Genomic DNA, 16,087 nt, shown 5'->3' on the forward strand with positions numbered 1-16,087 from the left:
AAATTGATTTGTTGTGGTCAGACAGTGTGGGTATGCAAGCCAAGGAGGGCACTGGCCACTTCCTTACAGTATCATCCTATAGTGACAAGAAGAGGAAAATAACCCCAAATGGGACTGCACTGGTCATCTACTTGATGTCAAAGTATTGGGGCTGAACAGTACTGAGTGTTAACCTGGACTGCTGGTCAGAGAGCTGGAAAAGTAGGGAATAGGATGTGAATTGAATGATAAATAGAGGGATGGGTTGATGGAAAGAATTGTCAACTGCAACATCACATTCAGATCTACCAGAGATCTCTCATAAAGGGCCAGTACAGTCAACCATATGAACCCATTAGCACTGGTCATTCTTGTTTGCTAGCAATCACTTTCTGACTTATCAGACATACACACACACCCCAAATGGCCATGGTTTGGTGGACACAGAGGGCTAGAATATAAATGTCAGTAAATGCCTGACATGTTAGCAGAGAGTATCAAAGTTTAGCCACCCTGCATTTTTCATTCCCAAGATTCTCAGCCTGTTAGGTCCTTGTGGCAAACTCAGTGCTCCAATGGGAAGAGATGCTGCCTCCAGGCCTCCCTTTCTTATCCTCCAGGTCTCAGAAGTCCCCAAAAGGCTGGTCTGGAGGTGTGGGGGAATAATGCAGGCAAAGCCCAAATGTTGGAGACTCCAATTCATAGCAATGATAGGGTGCTGCAGAGCTCTGGATTGTGTTGTGCCTCCAAGGGAAGGAGGCACTGTTGGCACATGAGTGCATCAGGGCTTCCTGATCCTCCCTGCCCAACAGCAGCTGTTCTGGATTGAGCAGCACACTGGGATGGGGTATGAGGCACCCTGAGGACAAGTACCCACCAGTAGAGGGATGGATAGGGCAGGTAAATCTACAGAGAACAGTGCCAGTACTGGGCAGCTGTGCTCTTTTATCAACTTCTCCACATTTCAGTTTTCAAAAACAACTTAGACTTTAGAGTAAGTTTCAACCTATGGAAAATTTACACAAGTGTGTTTCCCTCACTGCCCTAGCTCTCCCTTGATTCACATGTCATAAAACATGTTAATCAAAGTCAGAACATTTCCACTGAAGCCATAGTAGTCATTAAACACAAACCCCGTACCAACCTCAACATTGCCTCCTTCTGCCCTTCTCTCACTCAGGAGTCCATCTGGTCCTGCAGATCGTTGCTCTCCTCTCCTTTGAGGGGCCAAAGTTCCAACTAAACCTCCATCCTTGGCCATTGTGAGGGGTTCTGCTCAGCATTTGCTGTCTTGGTAAGCATAGATTGAGGGATGTCGATGGACTGTTCCTCTTTGGCAGGAGCCTACAGAGCAACAGATGCTGCAGCCATCTCAGTGAATCACACTGGGGCACCGAGGTCACCATGCTTAACCTTGTTCATGGTACTCGTGTTAGAACTCAGAGTATTGTACTTGCTAGGTAGGTGAGCTATATTCCTATTTTGTGCTGGTCATTTTTTAGTTATGGTCTTGCTTCCTATCCAGGTACATGCCTGGGCCTGGACTCACCTATTTTAAGCTTCCTGTTGTAGTGAAGTTGATATTAATTGATAGCTTAAGAGGAGATGTCACCCAGTTTTTGGCTTGGGCTGGTCCTGAATAATGATCATCCAAATCTCAGCATCTTAAATAGTTAGGATTACACATGTGACTCCCAGCTCCAATGTGCCTTCCTTCTCAACCCTACCAACTCAGCAGTGACTGACAGCTTCCTCTCCTCAGTTACTCTTACCCTCTGGAATTTCAGAGAGGAGACACACATTTTCTTCTTCATTGTACTCTAATTGCTCCCAAGATTGCCTGAAATTGTACTATCTCCCCTCATTGTAGGCTCCCCAAGGAAGTGATACCCTTGGATACTGGATATTTCTACATGAGGAAGTAAACTTAGCTGTGAACCCCAAAGGGAGATCCTGTTACTTCAGCTGTGGGCTGTCAGTTCCTTCCGCAACTCCCTCAGCTACAGTCATTTTCCATGACACAATTGTCTTCCTGCACTGATGGGTACAAAGACAGCATCATGCCAATTGGCCAGGTCAAACTATGGGACACTCAGTGGTGGAGCTGGAGGAGTTGCACTTGTCCCCTATCCAATCTGACATCCAGTCCCTCTCTTCAACAGAATTCAATCTTTGTGGATTCTCCTCTCTGCCAACACTCTCAGTCTGTCTCTAGAACTAAGGAACAAGGTATATGTAATTGAGAAAACACAAACACAATCTCTCATCATGAATGGACCAATTTAAATAGTGAAAAAATGAACCACAAAATTATACTGAACCCCTCTCCCTGCTTCTTGTATTTGTGCAAGTTTGCTCCCTAATTGCTTTTGTGTGTTTGTTGGGGAAGGTGTGTGGGTACGGGTGCGGGGGATATTGTGTATAATAGGACTTGAACTCAGGGCCTATGGCTCTTAACCTAGCTCTTTTTTGTTCAAAGCTGGCACTCTACCATTCCAGCCACTGATCCCTAGTGGCTTTTTCCAGGCTAATTGAAATAAGAATCTCTTGGGTTTCTCTGCCTACAATGGCTTCAAACTTCAATTCTGGTATCAGCCTCCCAAAAGGCTAGTGTGTGAGCCACTAGTGCATGGCCTCCCACTGCCACTTTAAAAGGGCAGCTTTTAAAGTGAAGTAAAAGAAAATTCTTGATTGAAAACTGGGTATCAGTGTGATTTAGGTAAATCTGGAGGCTCCTCATGGGAGGAAAGGCCTTCTCCTTGGAAGTATTACAGCACTACATGAACCAAGTGGGTTTGATGAAATGTCCCCAGAGAACACACAAGATACCCTGAGTGAAACAACACCCAAAGCACAGGTTCTTAGGACATTGTCTAAAATAAGTTTTTAACCAAGGTGCTCACAGATGTGCCTCTCATATCCTTGGGAAAGATATCAGTAGAGCAGCCATCTGGATTCTGTCCTACGGGGGTACAAGGTGTTTGGAACCAAGCCTTTTCCTTGGTCCAAACCACATCACAAAGAGGCCATGTGGATGCTCCTAGTCCAATGGCTGGGCCTTTTACTGCTACAAAATTAGGCTTCTTAAACTGGATGAAAGTATTCACTAAGTTTCTAAAGTTAAAAAAGTACACAGGGAACAAGTAAAAACATTGCATATGTGAGCAGATGACAAAAATCTATTCTAGATTGGAAGTTGCCAAGCAGAAACTATGCAAATCATAAAAATTAAGATTTCTTAAAAAGCCTCCTCCCAGAAAAGGTAGATTGTGGATCTACCTGCTGCAGGTTGTAAAGGCTTACCTACAGCCTGGATATTACACAGGTGTCGCTGCTACCACCAGTTGTAGGTGACATAGCCAGAAGGGCTTTCATATTTACAGTGGCTCTTGGCCACTCTGACTATTGCATATAGCATTTCCAACTTTCTCTCTTTGAAGACCCAAGGATCATACTGACTTTAGGGAGTTCTTGTATCCAAGAAAAGGGAAAATTCAGAGTGAACTTGGCACTAAGATTGTCTGGTACTGACTGAAGGGTTATTGACTAAGCGATATAACCTGCCCCTGCAAGGAGACTTTACACATTGAATTGGAAACACGTATTTTCTAAGGTCTTATAAACTGGACTAAATTAACTTATGGACATGGAGATAAGCTAATTTAAGACATAAGGTTGGAAATAAAGATCAGCAAGCATCTCAATGCCTGTATCCCATTATGTGTTGTTGGATGCTACTGCCACAGGAAATTTGAGAGCAAAGCAGACATGGGAGAGGGAGGCCTTTGCAGGGAACAAGAACTTGCCATAAAACACAACCAATGCTGTGCTGGAGTTTGTTTTATAGGCTTTGTAGTTCCAGGGAGGTTGATGCTATACTATATAGGGAATCTGCTTCTTCCTCCCCACCATACAGCTGATTCTGTTTTCAGAGGTAGTCTCTTGTTCTGATTTCACAGAGTAGATCAAAGCATAAACTTATACCTACATACATATAAAGTGACTCTTTATAGGTAGTTTGAGCCTGACCTTTGAAGAATAACTAAAACTTTTCATATACAGAGTTCTAAGCCAGAGCTTGACTGACAACAGCTATTGAGGCACTTCCTACTAGTTCCTCATCCTCTGAATACTATCAAGATGGAATATAGTGCTGCATCTCCCCTCCCCCTCCCTTCCCCCCCCCCACCCCTGTGCAAGTCCTACAGTTGAATTCAGGGTCTTCTGCTTAGTTGGCTGGCACTTGAATACTTGAATCACACTTTCAGTCCTGTTTGTACTAATCATTGGAGGCTCAATTTTAACAGACTTTTCTAATTGATCTGGTATTAACACAAATCCTCTGGATGTATCTCAGACTTTTGAGTAGCTAGAATTACAGATGTGAGTCACTGCTTCCAGCTAGATTATATTGTAAGGAGGGAGGTTGGGAGGTTTGTAAGGAACACAGGAGAACAGGGCTTGCAGATGCAGATTCCAGCAACTGGTGTGAGGTGTAGTCCATTAGGTGAGGCCTACCTCATCTCAGCCTTGCCAATTGCCCCCAAGGTAAGTAATGTTTTGCATTATGCAAGAATTGATCCTTTAAAAGAATAAGCCACACTAATATCTAAGGTTTCTAAATGAGATGGCCCAAGGCATTATTCGAAAGCTCACAATGGAGTTTAACAATAAAGCTGTGGTACATGAAAACATAAGAATAAAAAAACTGTCCATGATTCCATGCTTCTCCCATGATATATTTGTACATACATAAAAAATTCTCATCTCAAGCCCAAAGAAACACAGGTCCCATGGTTTCCCTTATTTGCAATGACTAGTATATGTCTGAGACAAGCAGAAATGTTCAGAGGAGTTGATGTTAGGTGAAATGAATCCCAAGATAAGGACTCATATTTTTTCTTTCTTGCTATTGTTTTAAACATATTTATAAGATGATTGTTTTGTGGTTTTTTATGTCCCTCCTCCTCAGTATAATCCCTGTTTTCACTGTATTTGATGTTGCTATAATTTGTGGAGGGGAAGGGAAAAAACAAATTGTTTAAACAGGGATACAGGTGGACCCATTGCAACAATGAGATGTACAAGACGTTATGTCAAAAATGAATTTTCAACTCTGGCATGGTATGGGGAGGGAGATGGGAAGGGATGGTAAGGGGAAACAAAGGAGGAGGGAACAATGCTTGATAAGAAATGTACTCATTTGGGCTGGGAAGGTGGCTCAGTGGTACAGAGATTGCCTTGCATGCATGAGGCCCTGGGTTTGATTCCTCAGCACCACAGAAGCAGAAATAAAAAGCTGGAAGTGGTGCTGTGGCTCAAGTGGTTGAGCGCTAGCCTTGAGGTGAAGAGCTGAGGGACAGCGACCAGGCCCAGAGTTCAGGCCCATGACCGGACTCCCCACCCCCCAAAAAAAGAAATGTACTCATTACCTTGCTCGTGTAATTGTAACCCCTCTGTACTACATTTTCAAGATTTAAAAAAATTCTGGTTTCAAAGTCTTTGAGGAAAATCAATACCAGGATTTCAATAGGATTGATACATTGTTTTATAACTGGAATTTCAATTTTTGCCTGGAATGATAATAATGTCAAATGAAATTATGTCTCTATTTCAGAGGTCCATGCTAAATTCATCAGCAGCCCTGCTCAGAGGAAGGGTGCAATGATGATGTGTAAACTCATTTGTAAACATGAGTTGAACAGAAACTCAGTTTGTTAAAACACAGCCACCCACCAAATCTTTGTAGAAATGACCTGTCAGGAGAGACCTCTCCAGTCCACAAAGCTGTATGATCATGAACTACAAAAATCCAGCGGCAGTGTGGCTAGTGGTAGGAGATCATGATGGACCTAAAGAGGAAATGTGTACAGTTTTGTTAAGTATACATGCGGTTGTGTTTGCTAGCCATTGGACTTGACATAGGGCCTGTGCACTGTCTCTGAGCCTCTTTGTGCTCAAGGCTAGTGTTCTACCAACTAAATCCCAACACCACTTCCAGCTTTTTCTTAGTAGTTTATTGGAGATAAGAGTCTCATGGACTTTCTTGTCTCAGCTGGCTTCAAACTGCAATCCTCAGATTTCAGCCCCCTGAGTAGCTAGGATTACAGGCATGAACCAGCAGGCTCCTGGTTTTTATACTTATCTTTTAAAACTTAATATTAAAGCCCATAAACATTAATAGGTGTACAATGCAGCATACTCAATTTGTGTTTGTTCCCACTGGATTATCTGTGAACTGAGTTAAAGGCTGTCTTAGATATGGAAGGGAAGGAAAGATTTTCCACAAAGTTAGTTTTTGAAGATATTATTATTCAATAGAATTCCTTCTGAGAAGACACTTGACAAGATCAGATATTAGGTCAAACCCTCATGGAAGGGTGTAGGAATTGTCTGGGGAAACCAGGCAACAAAATTTGAATTAGGAGGTAGTGTGCTTCCTTCCTCAGCTTACTCAGCTTTATTATCTGAAGAAAGGAATGAGTAGGAAGAGGTCAAGTTCTAGGGCCAGTTTACGGGTTTGTTTTGTTCTCTCTCCAAATCCTGTAATATAGGAGTGCTGAGTAATAGCCTCTTCCTTTGGAAAGTCCGCACATTATCTCACTCTATCATGAGAGGAGACCTCACTTCTGTGGAGATAAGCTTGCTCTTGGGTCCTTCAGACACATAGTATGCAGACATCAAAAGTCCAATGCTATAAAGGGAACCCAAGATACTCAGTTTTATCAATGATGTAAGGGCCATTTCATGACAATGAATCTGCAAACTGGGTATCATCAATTCCAATAGTGGAAATAGCAGCCCTGGACAGTGGATGATGTAAGATGTTAATTGATCTCCATTATCACTTCCCTTTCCTTCCATTCTGAATATTTGCCACAATGAAGATCTTTGCCTCAAAAAGTTTAAGGAATTTGAGTCATGATACCACAGAAACAAGCAAAAATACAATACATAGAAAGATTGTTTTGTGTAATGTCCCTCATAGGCATATAAAGTTAATTTAAATAAACTGAGTAAGAGAAAGGTTAAGTGAAACTGCTTTAAATAAGTAGTTTTTTCTGATTCTCCCATATTCCATTAAGCAAAATTATCGCTGATAAAAATACGTTTACTCAAAGCAGCAGCAATGCAGGTTTCACAGAAGCACAATGTTTCAGTTTCCTATAATATCAGCTGAGCCTTCTGTGGGATCTAGGAGAAGGACATGGCATAGGGAGGCTGGGAGAAGTAATAGGAGTGAGGATCTGATGAAAACAATCATCTAAAATCACCTAAAAGTGCATGAGATGAGGTTTCTACTTAAATATCTGTATCTATCTTTTCTCTTTCTCTAATCCCAGTACTACAAGCCTCAGCCACTGTCAAGGGCAGAGACTGGACACCTGAGGAGGGAGAAGACTGGAGAGCAGCAAGATTGGTAAGAAAAGCTCTAAGATACATAAGAGAGGACTCAGGTGGTCTCACAGAAGATGTACAAAGTCACCACTGAAGACAATGGTATGTGTGTGTGTTTGTGTGTATGTGTGTGCATATGTGTGTGTGTGTGTGTGTGTGTGTGTGTGTGTGTAAAAAGTGAGGCTTAAAGACATGCAACATATCCTGAACTATGATTTAACAATGAGCAGTGTCTACACTTTGATATGAGGTTCTGATAGTCTAGAGCAGAATTATGTCCACTGATGAAGGTTTATAATTTCAAGTCAAGTAAGAAGGCAATGCCTTCTAGCACCACATCTGAGAACTCAGAATAATAATGGGATTATAATATTTCAAACCATAGGTATGTTATTTTGGGGAATAACAGAGATGGGGGGGACTGAGATCCAAGGCTAGTCTAGGCAAAGTTTTAGCAAGCAGACCTTATCTCAACAAATTATTCTGGCTAGGTGGTTCATTCCTGAAATCCCAGCTCTATGGGAGGTGTATGTGAGGGAAGAGCAAAGCCCAAAAATTACTTAAAATACTTAAAGCAAGATGGGGGCAGGAGGTGTGGTAGAATGCATGCCTAGCATGTATGAGGCTTTGAGTCCAATCAAACCATAGTACTATTAAAACAACCCAACAGATGTAAGATGTGTTCATTAGCTGATTCAGCTTTTTTCCTCTCTACTAGAAATATTTAGAATTCGGGGAAGCATAGGAGAAGTGTACAGCACAAGTACCATGCAGCTGTACATTATCTATACAGCACTCTTAGCCAACATGCCGAGCACTTGCTGGGTTTCAGTTGTTGGCCTCTGATAAGCAGTCATTAATGTCAGACTCATAGAGCAGATGAGTTAATTGAGTCAACTGACTTAAATGACTGACATTGAAGCCTATGCAGGGCTGTGATCTTCAGTTCTAGTACTTGGAAAACTAACCCCAACCCCGATGCAAACACATTGGCTCTGCAAACCTGATTGCATCTGCCATCTTGGTGCCTTTTCTCTTTCTATCATCTGTGAGATGGTCTATGAAGTAAATTAAGTCCAGGCCACAATAGAAGATGCTGCCGGGTGCACTGAGATAGACCTGCTGTCATTGGCAGTGGCTGTTTTCAGGGCACTCAGGACTTCTTTTATCACCGGGAAGTCACCATAAGTTCCAATGATAAGGACCACTTTGGGTACAGACTACTATAAGCATTTTAAAGACCCCTCTGTATGGTATTTTCACAATAATAATCATAATAATAAAAAGAAAGCCTTTGTTTCTCTGAAGGTTACAAGAAATGGGTATTTCTGCAGTTTGAACAGCAGGTGGCACTTTTAACTACTTTACAAGTGAGTCCAGTCTGTTGTTTTTGTTATTGTTGTTGCTGATTTAGCTTAGGATAGAAACCTATGTGATATGGTGAGAGGGCAAAAAATCATTTAAAATGATCTTGGAAACATTAAAAAACCTCACCAGTGAAGAGATTGCAGTCTAAAAATGTACCAAAAATCAAGCCCTGAACTGCTTGTTCTGTATGAGTGTAGCTAGCACACAGACCTTCTGTAGGTAGCTTTCCTTGTCTGGAACAACCTACTCAAGCTGTGTACAAAGGAAAAGAAACAACACTAGAACTTAAAATTTGGAAATGCCCAGTGCAAGTTGAGATGTATGCATTTCCAGAGCCTTCCTAGCACTAGGGGCTTTTGAACAACAATCTCTTCAACAACAATCTCCTTGGCCTTTGCAAGCTGCCTTTTCAGGTATTAGTCAATATGCATACATAGAAAGCCCCCTTGCTGTGTGCTCTGCCACAACACTAAGACCATCAGTGTTGTAGGATGATAGGGAAACTTTTCCCAGGACAGAATGCAGCCATTGTTATGTTTAGCAAATAATTAACCTGTCAAACTGGGCGCCAGTGGCCCTTGACTATAAACCTAGCTACTCAGGAGGCAGAGATCTGAGTATGCCAGTAAAAAACCAGCTTGGGAAGGATAGGCCTTGAGACACTTATCTCCAAGAAACCACCAGAAAACTGGAAGTGGCACTGTGGCTCAAGTGATAGAGAGCTATACTTGAGCTTAAGAACAGAGAGACAGCCCCTAGGCCTAGAGTTCAAGTCCCATGACCAACAAAATAAAGAAAAAGAAAGAAGGAAGGAAAAAAGAAAGAAAGAAAGAAAGAAAGAAAGAAAGAAAGAAAGAAAGAAAGAAAGAAAGAAAGAAAGAAAGAAAGAAAGAAAGAAAAAGAAAGAAAGAAAGAAACCTGTCATGATGAGAGATATGGCAAAGCTCAAGCCTTTGCAGATAAAGACATCCTGACCTGGGAGATGGCTCAAAAACAGAGGCACTGTTACCTTCTCCTGGTAAGAACCAAAGCTCCCACTGGAGCCCATACCATTAGAATAGAGCAGATGCCCAGCACATGCCTACAGCCCCAAGTCAGTGTGACCAGAGTGATTAGCAGCCAAGCTTCCAAGTCCCCTTTGATTCCTGCCTCCTGGGCACATTGTGGGCCAGCTCAGAAGGAGGTTTCAGAAGAGCATAAAGAGCCATGAAGCAAAGCAGTCGTGTAGAAACGCAAAGCACATGACTCTCACCTCTGGGATTCCAGAGTTATTCTCAGATTATTTTGTGGATAAGAAGATGTGAGTGAATCATCTTGCTTCCTGAAAAATATCTCTGTATAGGTAGGCACTCTTTGCCTCACACTGAAATGCAACCACTTGTCCAAAGGCTGGTCTCATCTGTGGCCAATAAATTTCCTTTTCCCAGCCATCACCCCTTTAACAGACATCTGTATGTTGGCTGATAGCACATCCATGAATGGAGATGTACCTGTGAAGGGTTTGAAACCATAGTGGTCCATGATGTCCTATCACCATTTCTCTCCCACTGTCATCTCAGAATTAGACCAGAAGCTGGTTGCAATCACAGCACATATCAACACAAGACTGTCAATACCAGAACCTTGTCAAAGTCTACTTTAAAGATACCTTTCAGTTTCAATCTATGTCTGACAGAGTATCTACCCCCTACTTTTTTGGTCTAGGATATGTGTAGCTATAAACTAGGAGACTTTTAGAGAATAAGATTAGAGAGAATGGGTCTCCTGGACAGGATCTGCTATAGGTATGACAAGTTGGAAGGAAAAAGGAAACAGCATAAGGAAATATCATTAACATGGCCAAAGTGGTCAAAAGACACCTCTCCAATGCAAGAATGTCTGTTCTTGTCAGGCCATGGCCTGGTATGGTGGTGCCACTATACACTCTGGTCCCATTAGAGTAACATAAATGTCATGGCTTCTTCCTTCCACGGCCTAGGCTGACTACCAGAGGTTAATTCCCTGTTTCTACCTCTGCTTTCTAAAAGGGTACACACATCAAGGGGCTTTCTTCTTCCCCCCTACAAATATTCTACCAATGTTCCCTCATTTCACAACTCCTCATTGCCAATCTGGGTGCTGCTTTTCTATGAGTCCTAATGTATCCTCTCCTGAGCCTAACATTTGTTGCCTTTCCTCCTTTTGGTGCTGGGGACTGAACTGAGAGTCATGTGTTTGCCAGGGATGTACTCTACCACTGAGCTGCATCTTCACCTCTGAACTTTGTTTATCATACTTGTCAAGAACTCTATTAAGTATTTGATACAATTACTAAGGTACATGAGAATAAGGGAGATGCTACACTTAGCAATTGGACAAAAAATCACCTATCTATAGGAATCACCTCCACATTAGCTTGTGTGGCAATGAATGCAGAGCTCTGGCTAGGAGAAAACAAAAGTCATGCCTGAAAAATACATGGGGGTCTACTGGTAAAATTATCAACAGGAGTTTTCTAAGGAGTGAGGCATGAGTCATTAATTATGAACCAAGAACTACTTCTTCAAAAGTGTAAAGAAATAAGCCAAAGCCACCAGAAAAGACTTATGAAAAGACTCATAAATGAGTACTTAAGAAAAAACAAAAATGTTCTTAGTCAAACACTGGTAGATAGGATGGGTGGTGCCTCCATCACAGCTTGGCCTCAATCCTTAACCCACTGAGGAATGAGAGTGCCTTGGCCAGGCCTGCCTTCAGTTCTGACCCAGCAACCTTAGAAGATTTGGGGTCATCCAACCTGGTCAGTTCTAGGACTAGAGTCCTAGGGGAGTCAACACTTACTCCCTAGGACTCCCACAATGGAAGCTATTTGCACTTTGATCTCCCTGGGGCAAGGACACAAAACCTGCTTCTAGTCATAGATCACTCTCTGGGACAGTTTTACTTTCTAATGAGTGAGACCAGCTTGGCTTAAAGACCTCTATCCCATCCCTCCCTACCCGACCCCAACCTCAGGCCTGGTAGAGGAAAACTTACGGAACTTACCATCTCCCAACTTTACTAGCAACAAGGGACTTGCACCTCACCCAGAAGTACCTTTTCCTTAGAGCTTTCTATAATTTGCCATATTCCCATAGCCCTGTTTCTGAAGAAAAAGGTGCTCTTACAGGTTATTGGTGGCCATGGAGGAATGCTTGGCACAGACAACCTGCCTGGAGCCTCACTGAAAGAAGAATGAAAGATTCTGGCAAAAAGAACCAGTGACTGATTTGGCCTCCAGTGAAAACAGAAGTGTTTACCTTTTTCCTGGCTATTGTAGGTTCTAAGCAATTGAGATTTCTGTTTCACTCACGTAAAGTAAACATACCCAACAGGCTAGATCCAGCCATCCCTTATATCCTTACAACACCCTGTGGGCCTCAGACAGCTTTGACTGCTGGAAAAGTGAACGTGAGAATGGGTCATTGGGACAGGCCATGTCTCCCCTCCTCTCCTTGACTTGGAAGTACTGTGTCAAGCAGTTCTTGATACACTATGGGACTGGTCAGCTTCTCAGCCTCTCACTCCCTCAAACAGCTAGAGTCACTTCTGTACTTAAAGCTCCAGACACCTTGAGAAACTACCCTGGAAACCAGGAACTTGCACTCATCCTGTGAGTGCTGCTTCATTGCCAATTGAACTCTAAACACAGGGATCAGTGTTCCTGATACTGTTTCTGGGGAATGTGACTGAAATCCCTCTGATGGGACATGAGACAAGAACCTGTGGTTGTCTGAAGGAGAAGTAGCATCTGGATCTAGTTTTCTTTCTCTTCAAACTGCTTTTTTGCTACTTGCATGCTTTTGAGAGATTGAAAACTATAAAACTGGGCCAGGGGGAAAAACAACAACATTGGCACTTGTCATCCTCCTCTTCAAAATAGCAGAAAAACCATGAATTTAATACTCCTCTTGAGTACCAGTCCTATATTGTTAAGATTAAATCCTTCTGGCCAAATTTATATTTCAAATACACTGAAAGAATAAAAAGGATTCTAAAGAAGAATAAGGGCTCAGGGTATAAAATGTATACTTCTTTATTTATACAAATAGGGTTTTAAAACAATCATATTTAAAAGAAATCTGCATTTTTACATTCACCGTCAGTGAGTTCCTGACAGAGAAGGCTGAGCATGATGATACATAGCAAGGTCCCACTGCAGGACAACAGTAGCTCAGGAAAGCACCATTTATTTGAGAAGCCGTAGGCGGGCTCTGGCATTCCTGTTGCACTGCTAGCAATGGGAAGTCTTAAACCTCTTCTTCCACAAGACTTCTTCAAATTCCCCCTGTTTATCAGCAGTGGCATCTTTGCATTGCTGGTACTTGGACACCGGGTTGTTGATGTTGCTCTCAGCCTCAGTGAACTCCGTCTCATACATACCCTTGCCTGTATACCAGTGCAAGAATGCCTTGTGCTGCAACATGGCACTGAACTGCTCTGAGGTGTGCTTGAAGGGTTCCTGGATGGCCGTGTTGTTACCAATGAATGTGGCCAACATCGTGAGGCCATGTGGGGGGATGTCACACACAAGTGTCTTCACGTTGTTGGGGATCCATTCTGCAAAGTAGCTGCTTATTTGTTCTGCAAGTTGAGCATCTGCTCATCCACCTCCTTCATGGACATGCGGCCTCAGAAGATGGCAGCCGCTATCAGGTAGCAGCCATGGTGGGGATCACAGGTTACCATCGTGTTCTTGGTGTCAAACATCTGCTGGGTGAGCTTGGGCCCTGAAAGAGCATTGTACTGCTGGCTGGCATGGCTGGACAGGGTGCAAGGCCAGGCATGAAGAAGTTCAGGCAGGGGAAGGACACCATGTTCACAGCCAGCTTGCTCAGGTCTGCATTCAGCTGGGCAGGGAAGCACAGGCAGATGGTGACCTTGCTCATGGTAGCCAACACCAGGTGGTTCAGGTCTCCATAGGTGGGCATGGGCAGCTTCAGGGTGCAAAAGCAGATGTCATACAGGGCCTCGTTGTCAATGTAGAATGTTTCATCTGCATTTTCCACCAACTGGTGGACAGACAAGATGGTGTTGTAGGGTTAGGTGAGGATGATAAGGGTTAGGTGGATAAAGGCTCAGCCCAGCACTGGGAACTAGTGTCTGGATGTTAGGGAGGAGGGGTGCCTGTTAGCCATCTCCTATGGACTATGATGACATATCAAATATGAAGTTGTCTGGTCTGAAACTCTGGCCAAATGGTTCCGATCTCACTGAGTCTAAGGTGCCAGTGTCCAACATCTTGGGCAAGGGTATGACACTGAAGGTGTTCATGATGCTGTCTGGGAACTCCTCTGGGATCTTATTGAGAATCAGGGTGCCCATGCCTGACCTGGTGCCACCTCCCAGGGAGTAGTGCAGCTAGAAACCCTGGAGACAGCCACACCTTTCTGCTCACCACTTCCAACACTGACTCCACCAGTGCGGCTCCCTCTGTGTAGTGGCCCTTGGCCCAGTTATTGCCTGCCCTGTTCTGGCCTATCAGACACAAAGACATGATGAGACACATACTCCAGGAATAATGACTGTGCTATATGCATTGTGAAGACTATAGGCTCCTCTGAGCAACTTTGGCTATTATTTTAGATACACTTTGGTGAAATAAAGGAAATGTTTTCTTTTTTTGGGTCCAGTCATGGGCCTGAACTCTGGGCCTGGGCGTTGTCCCTCAGCTCTTCAGCTCAAGGCTAGTGCTCTACCACTTAAGCCACAGCACCACTTCTGGCTTTTTTTTCCTGCTTATATGGTGCTGAGGAATCGAACCCAGGGCCTCATGCATGCAAGGCAAGCACTGTACTGCTGAGCCACCTTCCTAGCCCTCAGGAAATGTTTTCAATGTGTCTGGGACCCTACAAATCACCCAGGTTCTAAAGAAAGTAAAGACAATGTGGAGGAAGATACATTTTAACCCAAACCACGTGCGTACTTCTAAAAATGAGCAGAGCCTGGGGATGGGAAGGGGTCTCAGTGGTAGAGTGCTTGCCTCACATGCACAATGCCGTGGGATCGATTCCTCAACACCACATAAACAGAAAAAGCCAGAAGAGATGCTGTGGTTCAAGCGGTAGAGTGCTTGCCTTGAGCTGAAGAGCTGAGGTACAGTGCTCAGGCCCAGAGTTCAAGCCCCACGACCGACCAAAAAAAAATGAACAGAGCCTGCCTCAATACTGGAAAAGTACTTACTTTCACAGGAGGAACAGGAGAACAGAATGGTAAGAGGGAAGCTAAGCTGCAGGCACTTGTCTGCACCTTGCTCATACATAGCTGTGCTTTGATTTCTGGTGTCCTGAAGTGGTTCCCTGTTATTGCCAGGTATTTGAAATGGCCAGCAGCGCTGAAACCTTGTTGGAGGCATTCCCTGCTCGCTGTTCATTCCCTTCAGAGGCTGTTTGCAGACTGGCATTTATCTGTGCTGATTGAGTGGCCAGGGACATGACTCCCATGGACTGAAATAGGTAGGTTAGGTGAGGATGATATCTAGATGGATAAAGGCTCAGCTCAGCTCTGGGAACTGGAGTGCCTGGATGTTAGGAAGGAGGGGTGCCTATTAGCCATCTTCCATGGACCATGCTGACCTACTAAATATGAAGTGTCTGGTCTGAAACTCTATGGTTCCAATCTTACTGAGTCTAAGGTGCCAGGCTCTACATCCACCATGATGGCCCGAGGAACATATTTGTTGCCTGTGGGAACAAGAGTTGACTTAGGCCTATACTTGACAAGGAACTTAAGGGCAGAGCTTATGATTCTAAGTGGCTCTCAGCATTCATTACAGAAATTACAGCATTTCAGACATGGAAACAGAAAAGATATCTTGAGAATGAATCACCATGCAAGAGGCTTCAGCAACTTTAAGGACGTTTGCAGTTGTCTATTTCCATGCATTTCATTCCTTTGCTTTGGGCATGGTGGCTGAATTCTCAGCTACTCAGGAGGCAAAGATGAGCATCAGGCTTTGAGTCTAATGGGGCAAAAGAAAGATGACAACACCTTTTCTTGTTGTTGTTGTTCATGGTGGGGCTTGAACTCTGAGCCTGGGCTGAGTCCCTCAGCTCTTCAGCTCAAGGCTAGCACTCTATCACTTGAGCCACAGTCCCACTTTCAGTTTTCTGAGTTGTTTATTGTAGATAAGGGTCTCAGGGGCTTTCCTGCCCAGGCTGAATTTGAACCATGATTCTCATTTCTCAGCCTCCTGAGTAGCTAGGATTACTGGTGTGAGTCATCATTGCCTATCAGCAAGAACCTTTCTCTTTTTTTTGTTAATTTTATTTTTATTGTAAAGGTGCTGTATAGAGGAGTTACAGTTACATGAGTAAGGAAATGA

The 16,087-nt window shown here is 43.4% G+C and overlaps 1 pseudogene; it reads right to left on the reverse strand.

Moving 5' to 3' along the window:
* Nucleotides 1–12,997: 12,997 nt before the first annotated feature.
* On the reverse strand, nucleotides 12,998–14,203 carry LOC138835155 (tubulin beta-2 chain-like; annotated as a pseudogene).
* Nucleotides 14,204–16,087: the final 1,884 nt, after the last annotated feature.

This window comes from Dipodomys merriami, unplaced genomic scaffold (assembly GCF_024711535.1).
Source record: "Dipodomys merriami isolate MVZ:Mamm:240054 unplaced genomic scaffold, mDipMer1.0.p SCAF_23, whole genome shotgun sequence".
Taxonomy (NCBI): domain Eukaryota; kingdom Metazoa; phylum Chordata; class Mammalia; order Rodentia; family Heteromyidae; genus Dipodomys; species Dipodomys merriami.